The sequence below is a fragment of the Amphiura filiformis genome, chromosome 10 (genome assembly GCF_039555335.1).
Source record: "Amphiura filiformis chromosome 10, Afil_fr2py, whole genome shotgun sequence".
NCBI classification, from domain to species: Eukaryota; Metazoa; Echinodermata; class Ophiuroidea; order Amphilepidida; family Amphiuridae; genus Amphiura; species Amphiura filiformis.
In genome coordinates, this window is record NC_092637.1 from 21,015,454 (window position 1) to 21,032,284 (window position 16,831).

General features: G+C 36.1%; 1 protein-coding gene across 1 annotated transcript in view; it reads right to left on the reverse strand.

The window, feature by feature from the left end:
• The window catches only part of LOC140162636 (adenylate cyclase type 8-like), a 177,496-nt gene extending 161,231 nt beyond the window's left edge, over positions 1–16,265 (reverse strand). The window contains exon 1 of the mRNA XM_072185911.1: positions 16,031–16,265. The gene's annotated coding sequence lies outside the window, so the exon portion shown is untranslated. The remainder of the gene's footprint in view (positions 1–16,030) is intronic.
• Positions 16,266–16,831: the final 566 nt, after the last annotated feature.

The window sequence follows — 16,831 nt, forward strand, 5'->3', positions numbered from 1 at the left end:
TATTGGTGCTTTACTCAGTCGAATAAGCGTACATTCGTGATATTTTATGAGACATGCTTATGAACATACTTTGATAGAAAGAGTAGCATCTTTAGTTGAAGTAACTCAATTGAAAGATATTGCGCAATTTATTACAAATAATCATCTTCCTTATCCTTAAAGATGGTGATAAAATAACCAATGTTGCACTTGTTAATGGTCCTTGGAGTCATCATCAGATGGCATGATGCACTTTGATCATATCCATTTTTAATACCGAGTGAAGTGGTTTAATTGCTGTCGGCAGTTTCCTTTTTTGCTTAGAACGTGACTGTAGCTCAGCTAAGTTATGACTAGTCTTTACTTACAAAACATATGTTCATGACAAATAGATGGTGTATATCATCAATATTGTGATATATTATTTTTCGTTTTTTGGTATCCATTTGAAATGAACTTTGAAACGTACTGATCGATCTTTGAAACACAATGAATCCAGTTCTTTTTGTTATAACAAATCATAAAAGGTATGCGTTTTAAAATGTTGAAAATATTTTTTTAAAAAACCCCTTAATTTTCGTATGGTCACACTGTGTTCAGAAACACTTTGGGTGGTGGTGGGGAGGGGCAAACACAGAGCTTCTGACTGTTCCTGACTTAGAAGATAAACATCATGTTGTATAAACACACGCACAATTCTTTTTAAAAGTCATATACAGTGTAAATGATCTGGTTCGATATTGCTATAAACTCATCCCATGCACAAATGACAGCAAATTTGACTTTCCTGATACTAAAACTATTTCCTCAAAACAGTTTAATATCTCTACATTCCACAAAATAAACGGCGGGGTTAGTAAAATGAGAATGCGACACCTCTGGAAAACGTAACGCGGTCTTGCTATTGTACGTTTACTTAATCTTTTTTAGGATGACGCCAAAAGGGAAGACTGCTGGTTAAGTACTGATTAGTAAAAATGTGATTGTGTGATTATATTGTATATTGTGTGATTACCTATTGTTCAGGCATCAATCATATTTTACTTTTAATTCAATATTTTGTTAACTTAATAATCAAACAGTGATTTATTGTTGTGCATTCGTGTGAATTTGGGTAAAAGGTGATTTTGGCCTTGAGTCATTACGGCTCGTAACAATATCATATGAGATCAAGGCGAGAAATATGCTTATTGCAAGGTATTAATCTAGGTATGGAATATTCTTCACGAACTGCCAAGACAATTCTGAAAAGAATCTACATAAACCTCACGGAATGACAACAACTAGTATTTGTTTGGTACCAGAACTCTTTCCTCAAAAACGCGGTCTTGTTATTTTATGTTTACGTCGTACTTTACCGTTTCAGGATGACGCCAGAAGGGAAGACATCATTTTGTACTTGATAATGGTCAGGTCATACGACCAGATTGTAAGGTCAATATGATTGCTTTAGGGGCTCGGGATGCAACTGATTACTCATGTCATAATTCCAGCTGAAGCTTGTTAACTCAATATACTCTTATACTCAGTGGCTCTCTAAGATTAAGCGTCGTAAACTTATCGCGTTTGTCACTGAGTGTCCATTGTATTTTAGTTGGTATTCACGATGTCTTCATCAGGTCAGGCTGTCGACTGGAGGCCAAACTGCAAATTTCTCCAAAAACGCTGGAGTACAATAGATTTAGCTAATATACCTGCGGTATTCGTCAGGTGATTGTATTGTCCCCATGCATAACAAGATACAAGCTACCTCATGAACTCTCGCGAAAGTACCCTATATTTACACTGTACCACAAAAGAAGTTTAATAACACTGAATCTAACTACAGGGTGAATCGAGTATAAGCTTGTTAAAGCACCTCAAACAAGAATGATAATATGTTTTGTTACAATAATTCAAAAGCAAAGATGTTGCATAATATATAATACGTATGTATCGTCCTTCCTCATCAGAAGACGAAATATAAAACCCATTTTCTACTTGCTAATTTGCACTTTAAATTTTTATTATAAGAGATCTTATATGATATTATATAATGTATATGATATATTGCTTAATCCAATGCCCTCATTTTGGGCCATTATCAAAAGCAAACATTGTAAAACGCGTTTTTCTTTTTGTCTTTTATTACGTTAATGGTAATGTATTATGTTGGGTATTTTTGGTCAATTTGGTTTATAGAACAAAGTGTGCCGAAAAAATGAAAGATTTTACATCAAACAATTTTGCGCTCTATCATCGAATGATATCATTCCAGAGTTTTAAAAGTCGATATTGTTGAAACCACCAGCTAGCATCCTGGATGGATGTGTGAAAAGGTTAAATTTATGGATCCCTGTGAAAGATGGTACAAAACTAGGTCAACTCGTTTTAAACGTAATATTTAAAGGAACAAAACATATTCAATGCGACAGTTTATTTACTGAGAGCCTCTATCTAAGCCTATATAAAGTAGTAAAAAGAGCCATCCTTATGTTAATTGTACTTGATGATATTGATGGATGAATAAAATATGAATGAATGAATGAATATTGAGTAACACGAACAATTCTTCATAAAAGTTATACTCAATGTAAATGACCTGGTGCGATTTTGTTGTACGAATGACAGCCACTTGGTGCCAGAATCATCCGTTGACAGCATACTTTGATCAGCTCGTAATCGCCTTATAACACTCTTAAGGATACGATACATGATTTGCCGACAAGTGACTCATTTGGGAATGCGATCATGAATTTTGAAGAAAAAAAAGTTTCCACAGGTTTCGTTGGGATTCGAACCAGCGATTCTGAACTTCCTTTGATTACGCGTCTAGCGCTTTACCGCTCGTCCACGGTGGCAGTTGAGTGGAGGAGTGTAATGATAAATGATAAATCTCATAATGCCATCTTTAGCCTTTTGTTTACTAAAAAAGACGCGTTTTGTAAAGATAGATTAGCCGTTTTATGCATAAAGAGCACGAACGTTTTGGAAATGTTTCAAACAAATAATAAAGACAATGATGTGATGATGAAATTGTGTAAGTCGGGAAATATCTGCGTCGCAGATGTTTTGTTTTGGTTTTAGGAATGTGACCTTAAAATTTACGACTTCATGACATTATCATTCGAAATCAACAAAAGATATTTAAACAGTATATGGGTCATTCTTTCTCTAGAATGTTTTGTACATGTATGTGAAATAGCTTCAACAATGGTTCGCTGCATAATGGTAAAAACAGCCTTGACCTAAAAAAAAGGGCGAGAGGTACCATATTTACCGATTCAGGCTAAATTTAAAATTGATATAAAACGTTTGTTTTTTCGATTACAAAAAATTTATTTTTGTCATATAAAGAAATTGTGTGTGAATTACACTACAGTTTTTTATTCTTAGGGCTCTTTAACTTCTTCAAATAATTTTTTAAATGATAGAGTGAATCCCCTGGCCCTCTATAATTACGCACAAAAGATCGAGTCCCCTTAACTTGGGTCTACTTTTCGGCGTAGTGGTGAAAGCCTCACAAATTCCCGCTGATTACGAGCTGATCAAACTAAAGTTTGATATCTTCAGATTCCTCAGACGATGAAGGATTAGTGAGTTATTTTTAAAGGTTCATTCAAATGATCCCAGCGAAAAAAAAAAAAAAAGTCAAGGATAAGTCATCAAAATTGTCATTTTTGAAATGAAAATTTGACAAAATGTCAAGGGAAACAGCAGTATTACATTTCAGTCAAAATGTCTTATTATTTTGTCTTTATTACATGGCTTTCGACTTTATAACCACTTGAAGGACATCTGTCTCACTAACAAATGCGCAAAGAACTGTATTTTGATGATTTTAATGATTTTATGAACGAACCGTTATTGTTCTGTTCTGTTTTAGTTTACGTAGAATGCATCACGTAGCTCGTCTTTGTTTTAGACTTCTACCGGTCTAAGTGACCATTACATGATTTTAAAGTCTGCACAAAAAGTAACGCAGCTGTCAAATTTTGTTCAATATTAACAACACATTAGTGCTTTTAAAGAAAAATGTCCGAATTTAAAAGTTGCAATTTACAGCGATCAATGGTTATTACGCAAGCAGTGTGGCATGTAAAACCCTTCATTTATCTTCGCGCTGACTTAAAAATAAATACAAATAGCTGCAACTGTTAAATACGGGTATTTTTCTTTAAAAAACACTGCTGTGTTGTTAATTTTGAACGAAAGTGGACCAATGGGGTATCAAAATGCGCGTAAATAAATCATCCTACTTTATATGTTGAAATATTGTGAACACAATTATTAGTTCTGACGCTATAGGCGTATTTATAACATCTGCGTTACTTTTTGTGAAGACTTCAATTTAAAGTAAGACAGTATTTTGAACTTGATAATGTCAGAAACATGATTATTACAAGGTACAGCCTTTACATTAAGTATGGAATAATTTTTTAGGAGCTGCCAAGATTAGTCTGAAAAGGGTCTACATAAACCGCATGGAATGGCAGCAACTAGTAGCCACTGTGCCAAACACTCCTCAAAACGCGGTCTTGCTATTACATGTTTACTTGATGACACCAAAAGGAAAGACATCGTTTTGTACTTGATAATCAGGTCATATGACAACAAGGTGAGAGTTTGTAAGGTCGATATAATTGTTTTAGGGGCTCTTGGTGCTTTTACTTTTACTCATGTCGAAATTCCAGCTGAAGCTTGTAAAAAGACCCATTCAGTCATCCCAGCTCAAGTGTTCAGCGCAAATAGTTTACAAGTTGCTTAAAAGTAAAGGATAAGTCATTCAAACTGTCATTTGGTATTTTGGAAATGAAACATACAAATACAATTCAAATACATGTAGCTAATGTACATGTGTATATACTGTCAGTATATAAGTACAGTTACAGATTCATATAAAATGTCTTACTTTGTCTGAAATACACGGCTTTCGGGTATGCCACTAGCAGGCTGTGTTACCACATCTATCACAATGACATAGGTACCAAAATCTGAATTTTGATGATTTGTACGATCATCTGGATTAGCAAACCACTAAATATGCCTTTAACTCAATTTAACTCGAAATTTGCGATTTTCACTCTAATCACAAGATATAAATCTAGACTCTGTGGCTTTCTAAGAATAAGGGTCGTTAACGTATCTCTTGTGTGACACTCGAGTGTCAATTGTATTATAGTTGGTATTCACGATGTCTTCATCAGGTCAGGTTGTCGACTGGAGGCTAACTGGAAATTTGTCCTAGAACACTGGAGTACAATAGATTCATCGAATATATACCTGCAGTATTTGCCAGGGGATTGTATTGTTCCCCGTGCGCTACCAGATACAGGCGACCTTATGAACTGTCGCGTAAGTACCCTATTTTTTAAGTTTAACATTTAACCTAACTACAGGGTGAATACAGTATACGCTAAGTTACAATAACTCAAAATAAAGATATTGCATAATTTATTACACGTATTCATCTTTCTTGCCCTCTCAGAAGGCGAAATATAAAACCCACTTTGTACTTATAATGACAACACTAGATGACATAATGCACTTTGGAATATTCATTATAGGAAATCTTACTGAGTGAAGTGGATTAATCGCTGTCGGCATTTTGTTAGTGCTTCGAACGTGATTGTAGTTCGGTTAAGTATGACTTATGTTTATAAATATATTCGTTTTTCTTTGATAAGAAGATGGGACGATTCATCACTGTCGTGTTATGTGCTGTATTTATTTGAAAATAAACTCTGAGCAAACTGATTGATTTGCTCAAGATAAATTCATAAATTGTAACAGAATTGAGCTCTCAATGTAATATTACTTATAAAAGTTAGACTTTGAAATACTCATTATCGCATGTTTTCTATACTGTATTGTTAAGGGGAGGTGACCATGTGTTGCATGACCAAGCGAAGAAAGGTGCTAGTTCAGACAGAATTACACAAACAACATCAACAACAACATTAGCGGCAGAAGAAAACAGCAGCAGCAGCAGAAACAAACAGCAACCGTCAACAATGGTATCAACAGCAGTAGCAATAACAACATAAATCTGTGTCTCCGGGTGCAGATATATAATTAAATAATAATGGAATCGATGCGTTGACATATGTCAAAGATCTGGGTTTATATGTATATGCCACTCTTTGTTTCCATGTGGTGTAATACACTAAGGTTTGGAGTGTGCGCAAAAACAACTGTATTACACAACTATAAAAAGTAAAGCGAAGTAAAAGTAAAAGCAACGACATGATGTGGTTGTTGATGTTGAATAATACACAGTGGACCAGTTCGTTACCGTCATGGATAGGCAAAGAACATTCATCAAATGCGTACATTATTGGATATCAAATTATTGTGTTAGGGTGGTATTTGTGTATTTTGATGAGTTTAAACGATATGTGGGAGTAAAAGTTTCTATTTATGTTGCTTCTCAATTGTGGTTTAATGGGTTGTAGACGAGAACACCTACACCTCGTGAAAGAATCACAAATGATTAATTCAAGCATAGTGCAGTGTCGTCCACGGCAAATTCACCGTGACCTTTCCAGCCATAAACCCGCTTATTGAAGATTAAACCGACATATGCAGTACTAAACCATTATATAGTAATCTATTGTCCAATGTAAATTTATTACCACCTGATAATATTGATCCAATGAGCGACCGAATTGTCCGCTACGGACGACTAATCCAATCGATAATGACGCTATTGACATGTACGAGCGGAGCTCCACTGACCGAGTTTTGGGGTATTTTTCACTGGTTTGCAGCTGTTTGCTGTCATTTACTCATCAAGGCAGACCACCGTTATTATAAGGACTATGCCAATTATTTAAAGATTGACATGTAGAGAATAAGCCATAATTGATTGACAGAAAGTACTAAATTTGTACCTATGACGGTTTTATGACACCAATCTTCCAAATACGACCAAAAAAATGGCTGTCCGGTGAAGCAAAATGTGCATTGGAATAACACGGCGAGTTTGGATAAATGGTAGGATTTCTTTTTAATAAAAATGTATGTTCCACCGTTATTAAAGCTTGTACCGGGTTGAAGATTCAGATATTTGGAAAAGAATAAGTAATTGAAACATAGAGCCAGTACTAAAATCATAGCTTTTATACTTTTTGATATATGATGCTAACTAGTTCATCCCATATAGCTACAACACTGCGCTACCAGTAGGGTTCAATTGCTTATTGTGAGTGCCCCTGTGTTGTGTGCATACATACAGTTAACAGTAACTGCATGATGGTCATATACTTTGTCTATTTTCTTCAACACACAAACTATAAACCACCCAGGTCAACTATAAAACACTCTACTTTGCCTCGTAGTGTTTAAATCCCAACAATTCCCGCTGATTACCAGCTGATCAAACTATATATTTTTGCTTGCTCGTGACGCTAAACACTCTCCTAAACAAGATATCCAAGAAAGAGAGAATTTGCATATCCAAAATGGCCTGCATTGCTAATGCAGGGCTCAAATTTCGAAATTGGGCGCCTGTGGATTAAAACCATCTAATTGTATTCCTCTCATTATTAGGATTCAGAAAAGTATAGTTTGACCTATCTCCGATGTACAGTTCTTTGAGTTGTATGCATAAATGTCAAATGTTAAATTATGGCCTCCACCATTGTCCACATGGGTAAAAAAAAGTGGTCCCATATTACTTTGCTTTGAACAATAGTTTAAACAAAGAATATTTTGCTATACCTCATGTGTTTTGTATAACATTACAAAATAGGTCAAGGTTAACATGATTCAAAGGCCTATGGAATTTAAGCCCTGCATCAGCGGCCATTTTTAATATAATGTAAATTACCATTTTCTCCCTTTTTCATTTTTCACCTTTTTGGTTTTGTTGGTCAGGAGGGTGTTTAATTTAACAAGCAAACAAAATGTTCCATTTTTCCAGGTGCATCCATTTTGTACTTAAAGACCCATTCAGTGATCCCAGCGACAGTGTAAAAAAATTAAATTTTTTTATAAATTGCTTAAAAGTGAAGGATAAGTCATTCAAATTGTCATTTGGTATTTTTGAAATGAAACATTTCGCAAAACACAAAGAAAAGATAAAGACCCATTGGAATACATGTAGCTAATCCAGATACTGTCAGTATCTAAATTACAGATTCATGTAAATTCGTTTTTTTTGTCTTAAATATGATGATTTTTACGATCGTCCGGATTAGCAAATCACTGAATGGCCTTTAAATTAACTAAACATTAATATTGCCAGGGGGACGTGTAATCAAGTGTAAGGCGTGTTTTATGGTAATTATAGCGGAGAACTCCTATAATGTTCATTCCATTCCCTATTCGACACGGTTATTCATCGTGTTTCAAATCACGTGTCACGAAATCATGCTTTGGAACAAGTTCAAAACCACAGGGCATTTATTTTTAGCAGACATGTCGAATTTGAGTAGACATGATGTCATCCTTGAGCATGTTTAGCAGTGGATATTGGCATGAAACAGGATCTATGCTATCAATGATTATCGTTAGCCATGAAAGTTCTGTCCAATGAGATAGAGTCGTCTTGTTATAATCAATCTTATTGGTCAACCATGCTCGGCCGTTGCTACCAAATGCAAATAATATAAATACAACTTTATAGAATTTTTTAACCCATGAGATGGGGTGGGGGTTGGGGTGTTGAGGTCCCCTGGGTCAAATTACTTAACCTACAGTCGCCATTTTCTAAAGGCAGCTGCAGTAGCTGGTAGTATTTTATGAAGACCTGTGCGCAAGAAAACTGTAAGTCCACTTTTGACGAAATTGAGTTACAGGTGGTTTTGAAGTTATTGGATGTAGACAAACAATTTGACAATTTTTTTTAACATTTGGCCCCCTCCCCATAGTGGTCACGTGAGGGGTCAAGAGGGGTCCAAAATGAAAAATTGTCCAATGTCGTCAAGAGACATGTCAAATTACTCGTCTCATCACAACGATTACGAAAATATATAATTTATCATACACTTTGAGCTCGCTAAATAGGTTAGAGGGTCACTTCCGGTTAAAGGTCAACTGAGGTCAAATTTTAAAACAACCTTCAAATTCAACAAACAAGGTGTCAAATTGCTCGTCTTTGCACATAGATTTGCAACATCTGCATTCAGATTGTTGGATAGGCTGCATTAAGTTTTGAGTTATAAGCTTTTGTTTCAATCCGAGCGCAACATGACCATAAGTCTAAAAATGATAAATCGATCGATAAAATGATAACTAAAAATGCCAAATATGGACTTATGGTCTTCTTGCGCTCAGGTCTTCATATGTCTTTGTACAACAATAATTCTTACTTACTATTCCAGGACTATTTGTGTTGAAAATATCTTCTTTGTGTAATCATGAATGCATTTGTGGTATAAACCATTCACTGCAATTTTTAGAACCTATTTCAAATATACCCTTTCTTCTTTCAATAAGACCCTAATTAGTAGCGCAATGTGATTCCTACAAGTATCGCCAATCCAATAAACTCTTCAATGCATTTGAAATCAAATTAAGTCCCGCAGTCAATAATTATGTAAGTTCAGATTTGGATTTTTTTAAACTATCTGTCGTACCTTTCAAAACGTTTGTCTAATTGGTCCATGTTTTGCGTGATCATGTCCTACACACTAGTAGTAAGGTTCTATAATTCTTATTCAACAACTCTTACTATACTTTTGTACAGGAGCCAATCGTTGTTAATCCGTGATGAATCCACACTTTTACAGTAAGCGTATACGCGAACGCCAGCTTACATCCGCGTTACGCGTGATCGCGTAAAATTCGTCATGTCCGGAATCTGTGTGCGTATCGCGCTTTTTTTTATTTGGATAATGTTGGATCATGTACTTATATTAAGTGATTAAGCGTTGGTGTTAAAATTACATTAAGACCTCGATAGTTAGCACTCGAGCGCTTTTGAAAACATGATATTGTACCAAAAGCTTGCGCTTTGCCAACTGAGCTCATGGGGTTGAGACACACATTTGAAGGTTTACTTGTTTGTATATAACTATGTGTATTGATAATTTGCTCAAAACCCTTTACACTTTTGTAGATGGGACTCTCCATATTTGCATGTTTTAAAAGCGCTCGATAGTAAGCACATGTGATAATATCGAGTTTTACGGTATATGATTAGGTTCTTGAATATTTTTTTTCATCGTTAATACCTTTTCACACATGCAAATGGTTGTTTTTTGTGTTTTTCTAGAACGAAAAGCTACAGGATTTTTTAATAAAGGCGCGTGATCTGAACCTAATCCATATATGTACATTATACATGTGTTGAATGACGCATTTTGATAGTTAAGTCTTATATGGCTGATGTCGGAGTTTGAAACGCTCACTAAAATGCATATACATGTACAAGTGCAATTTAAAAGATTGATAATCCCCGATAGCTAACAGAGAAAAACATATCCTCGTGGCGTCTGCACTCAACATATTCTCAAAATGTAAACAAATACGTTATCCCTATTGAATCAATCAAAGCCGTGTGTGAACGGTCGATATTCCAGACATTGATTAATGATTGCTACGGCAACATAATTAACATCTATATAAGTCTTTTACTAAATGGCTATCACCAGCCTTAAGAGTCATAACGCGCGTGTTTGTGTTGAAAAAAAACCCGGGAAAAAAACCCGATTTGTGCAACAAATCGTCGGCCGTATCACATACTGACGTATTCGACATTTTTAACATTTTTGAGAAAATTGGTATAATAGTTTGTTATGTTCTACTCTATATATTCACTAAAAACCATGCCCCAAAGTGGCTTAATTAGTAAGATATTAATTAATTTAATTATATCGTATTTACAAAATCTTGAAATGTCTACATCACATAACGACGTATTTGCCGATCACCTATACTGCGCAAGCCCAGAATATCGTATCTGCAAATTGAAGAATTTGTCGTTTCACATACTGACGTATTTGCGCTACGTATTTGCGCGACTCTGTCATTGCACGGCAAAACTGCTGTTTGGTCCTTTTCACATACTGACGTATTTGCGCAACTGTATCACATACTGACGTATTTGCGCGACGTATTTGTCATTTGAATGGCGAAATTGACATTAGTCCTTTTCACATAGTGTTATTTTATTTGTTATTGATTTTTTGCAGAATAAGTTATGCTCTGGTAGTGATACGTGAATTATATTGACAATATGGTATATTTGCATTACTGTTAACCTGGTTTTAATCGACAATAATGTTTTAATCAAGATTATACAGCAAATGAAAATCGATAGATTTTCAAATTCGATTTTCTCGAAATGCGTATTTTGCAAATACGTCAGTATGTAATACGGCCGACGAAATGTCACATACGTTATATTTCCACTCACACAACTATGTATAATTCACATATGGATATGGTCATTCAACTTTTCATCTCAGGGGGCACCCCTACGAAATAAGTATTATTTTGACTTAAAAGTGTCTGTACCAAAAAAAAAGCATTTTATTTATTTTGGTGCAAGAGGCGGAAGAAGAAATTTGGCCGGGATCTTTGTGAAGAGACCCTTCTTACCACTACTCGAGCGAGGGATGGGCTGCCAGAGTGGTAAATTTAATTATACGTGTTGTGATTGCCCAATTGGGTGGATAGAAGGCGCTTTAAAATCGATCTTATATTGTATTGTGTTGTATTCTTTCATGATTTATTTGTCTACGTGTGATGGAATGGAGTAAAATTCCTGCCAAAGCTACATCATTTCACATTGCAGGTAGGATTGGGACTCCACTATAGCTGCCATTGAGGAATGGATGAAATTGAATAGGTCTATATTCTATAAGCTTTAGAAGATTTAGTTGGTGCCTAGCATAATATGGTTACACGCTTACAAGGAATGGAAAAACGAATACATGATCGAGGTATTTCTATCTTGAACCTTGTATAGAAAACAATGGAATATCGATTTATATTATATTAAAGGGTAAAAGGGTAAAAAGGGTAAAAAAAGCGGTAATAATTCAAAAGCATTTTTATCAATTTGCTGAAAATATTGTAACATAATATTATTTCAGTATTGACAAATCATTTTGCAAACATGCTTGCCGAAATATATAACAGTCTTATATATAATATCAAAACGCGTTTATAAAACGTTTATACATGTATTAAAGGTTTTGTTTGCTGGGTAAAAATGTCCCGTGTGTTGTGTTGACCTTGTGAAGACTTCACTATTCGCCGTAGAAGTGATGATTTTGTTTTATAAAGTGCTCGAGTGAACAATAGCCGACGAGGCGCAACACAGGTCAAGAACTTATAAAGGCAATGAGGTACTATAAAAGATAACCACGTGGGCCAATCAGTGGTTCACATCAGCTTAAGAACAACAAGAGTGAAGGGGTAAAGTAAAGCATCAGACATGTGATAACATAAGATGCTTATGTACTATGTTCTTGCAGGATGATGCGCCGTCAGAAATATGTCTCCAACTACTCCATCTGGTAGACTATTCCGAATATCCTGTGGATGAAGGTCCTGCCAGTAGATAGAGATCTAGAAACTGGTATTGTGAGAGAATGGCAAGGCATGGACAAGCTGGAGCAGGTAGCTCTTCTGACTACAAATGGCTTTGGTAACAGTGCTTTCAGATCTGGTTGGCACAAGCTGGTGTGCATTTATTTTTGTAGAGAGCCGTTGCTGCGTCTTTGATGGAAATTTGTGATGTTCAGCTCAGTGCTTGCTTCCTCTTCGCTCACGCCTATGATTCGAAGGGCCTTCCTCCGAGCCTGATAATCCTAGAGTTGTGGCGCTGGCACTCATCCAAGACAGTGAGGGATATTCCATCAACCTGCGAACGTGAGCCTTATAAACGGTTGCTCTGACTCTGACATCAAGTTTATTTCAGAGCGCCCAGCTTCTCTCCTGCCCTGGATGAGACGTTAGAAATGTGTTTTGTGCAGTAAGCTTGATGTCGACTGTGAATCCTATGATCTCCAGCACCCAGGGGCGTAGCAAGAGCATTGGGGGCCCATGGACAAGAAACAGTGCGGGGCCCTTTTAGCAGGGACGGATTTACTATTGGGCCAGAGGAGCCCCCAAAACTGTCCTTTGCATGTTCCTCTTAGCCCGACAAGACCATGTTTTGCACCAAAATATGGTAAAATTGCACAATTTTGCGAGCTTCGCACATATCATACTACGGTAGTCCGTCACATAATTCACCTTCATTTTGGGCTAAAATGGTCTGAAATTAAAAATTCACTTCGCACAAATGTCCTAGTAAGATCGGAACGTAATATGTTTATCCCCCTCTAATTTGCAATGCTTCTGCCACCACTTTCGATCTTATAGTAGGCCCCAATTTGTAAACCAAACTTGGCCTCTTGAGTGCACATGCCTTCCTGACGGCGAGTGGGAGGGCCAAATTTTGGCCTGGCCCAGGTAAATAAATTCGGCCCTGGTACTTTTAGCTTCTCCATAATCAGCGCTAATTTCATTTTGTCTGTTGCTTGGGGCCCCTTGAACCCTCGGGGCCCATGGACTTCGTCCACTCTGTCCCCCCGCTTGCTACGCCCCTGCCAGCACCTCCTATTCAGCCAGTTAAGATCTAGCTTGGTTAGATTCCTCTCTATTGATATTGTCATTGCTTCACATTCCGATGGCTCGAAGGTACCCTTCCATCTGTCTGCCCAGATCCAGACGTATCAGGATTAACTACCATAGCAATAGATTAAAACAATTTGTGAATACATCGCACTGTACTCGTACGTTCACGCGGTACCTCTGAATTAAACCTTGATGTAAAAAAGAACAGGGATAAAGACATGGATTGTAATTCTATAGAATATTCATAACATGCCGATCACTCTACACATGCACATGTACGATTAGTATCTTTGAAAAGAGCATTATTGTATTCAATCTATGATTGCAGACATACAAACGTGATGAGTGCATCCTGCTTGTAGTGCAGGGTGATATATTCAACATATTGTATTTACCTATTACGATGATAGTTAATCACTTCTACGACGAATTACGTAATATCCTTGTTATATCCTTGTATATCTATTACCGGGGTTTCCCGTTCCAGTAATGCAGTAAACCTGAAATGATTAGTCAACCCAACGAAGCTATTTCTTGTTCAAATTTATTTGCAAAGCAGTATCTGACTTTATACGGATCTCAGAATTCCAATTTATTACGGATTTCTTCTGCATACATAAAATACTTCACAAGGTTTCTATTCTATCCGACTTATAAATTATTATTCTTCGAAACACGAACCAGCATTTCATTGATAACGTGGATTATGAGAGTGGACAATGTTTCATTATTTTGTTTCTAAAGGTGCTTTTAGTAAACCATTGCATTACTACTACTAGCTACAATAATCAGTAAATTGAATATAAATGCCCATTGACCAATAATATATTTTATGCCAATTTAAATTTGTATAAGATTTTGTCACCAATCATAATAACCAATTTTTTTCTATGTCGTAGTGCGTCATGCAAACGAATCTTTCGCGATGGCTCTGCGTTTTGCGATTACTCCAAATACTGTGTTGTCACAGAGGCTAGCTCTTGGATCCGACTTTAACTGATGGCGTCAGTGGAAAAAGGTCTATTTGCAAATTATCCCTGTGTACAATGTTCACGCTTTATTGCGTTCCATACGCATTCACTGCACATTATTTCAAATATAGTGCCTTCACGTGACGCGTTTTGACGAATCACGCGTTATAGAGGTTGTGCATATGACGTATCATACCGTAAGTATGGCGGACTACTCATATGCATTCAACAAAATCATGATTGCAATCTACCGCGACAGTTCGTTTTCACGCACATAGCAAATGCACTACGATGAAATAGGTTGATGACAGCATTTGATTCAATGAACTGCAACAGCGCCATGATTACGGTGAAGGACACCGGTTCAAATCCATATGCAAACGCAGTAAAAATAGAAATGCCTGGATCTAGAAATGCCTGGATCGTGTATTCCCTTTACCATTTCTTGCAAGTATGTATACTGTAAAGGCATGGTAGGCAACAACGTGAAAACAAAACTTAGCCTATGGTAGAATGTAAGTTCAAGTTCATATTTCATATGCTACACAACACCCCTTTCTCTTTATATATGTGTTTATATATCTTTGACGATTGAAGAACTGAGCGCTAGAAGACCGTAAGTCTACTTGGCCACTCAACATGTATACACTAAAGTTACGTATATTGTAAAGTTTCTTAGGGTTTTATAATGTTTAATACATGTTCCAGGGTGTAAATATCATGAAAGGTTGTGAAAGATTTGTTTTGGCCCCTGAACATGTATAAAACATTACCAAACTATGCGAAACTATACGCAACTTAAGTGTATACATGTTGAGGGGCCAAGTGGGCGTACGGTCTTCTTGCGCTTAGTCTTCAATTTTGATTATGGAATGAAAAGCTGTATATACATATCTTCATTCAATGTTAAAATTGTATAAATCCTTTGATACTATCACAAGTTTCGAGCAGTTGAATAAAATATGATCATGTTTTAAAAGTTACTGGAAAAGACAGAAAAAAGAAAGAGACTGTTCCCGGTATCATAAACTTTAAACAGTTTGCATACCTGTGATTTTACCGTAATAAGGAAACAAACTGTTTATAATGTAGCTTGTACATAATATGTAATGACCGTGTAATAATATACGCTTGTCTTACTTATTTTTTACCTACACTTTAATTAGATCGTCGCAAAATTTTAGATACGTACAAAACTCATCCAAAATATTAAACTCTGGTGATTTTCAGCAGAATGTTTACTAAATTAGAAAAATCATTAGGATATTTTTGAACTCAATATAATATCAAATATAAAAATCGCTGGGCCTCGACAAACTACTCTAAATGATCGACCAGCTACTCCCGGAAAAGGTGTCAGATAAAAAACAAATATTTTCGCAAAAACGAGCCTCAAAATTTTGAATGTTTCAGTGTTTATTTGAACCCTTTAATGTACAAGACATAGAAATATATAAAGCGCATACATCTTCTAACTTGGGCACACATATACATTATTATAAATCAAGTAATGTAGCTCAACTTACCTGTCAAAGCAAAGGTTCCATCAACTCATAGTCATTAATGGATTTTAATTCCACTAGGTCCCAACGTAATATTCCATCATAAACAACTCACGGTTCAATATGATTGCATCCAATATTCATCATTCATGCAGCGCAGCCCTTTTGGCTATACCTCTTCACTACGTGAAATCTCAGCAAATCACGACCTCGCCACTTGCAGTTTCTTTCCACGCGAGAATTCGGTTACACATGAGAAATTCAAAATTTACAACCAATGCTGTCAACTTTTGCAAATTACGAAGACAAAATCCAATTGTGAGTGTTTCTATAAGCACAATGTTAACATAAAATGCCTATTTAGTCAACAAAGTAAAAATATCTGCGATTTTTGATGATTTTTTAAAGCAAAACCACTCCACTGTCGTCTGCAAACAGGATCTCCCAGATAATACTCTCACGTCATTCACGCTCCTTTGAATTCTTCATTATAACACGCTTATGATGTATCACCTTTCATGTCGTCTGCTAGTTCCAAAACCATGATTTATTGTTCTCTTATTAGTCCCGCGTCTTAAGTTTAGACATAGTGAGGTTAAATTCCCAGTTAAATTAAAATTCTCCCTTGCGATCGGTTACACAGGCGGTGTGTTCACGTTATTAGCGGATCATCCGTGTGTTGCTCGGTAATGTGTAGTAACGGACTTGCACTTGCATTACCTGGTTTGCTATTTACTTAACGCTATGTGTGCAGCAATGAGTTCCATCCTCATAATGCTTAATTAATTCCTTGATAATTATACCATCTAACTAAACCAAAGTGAA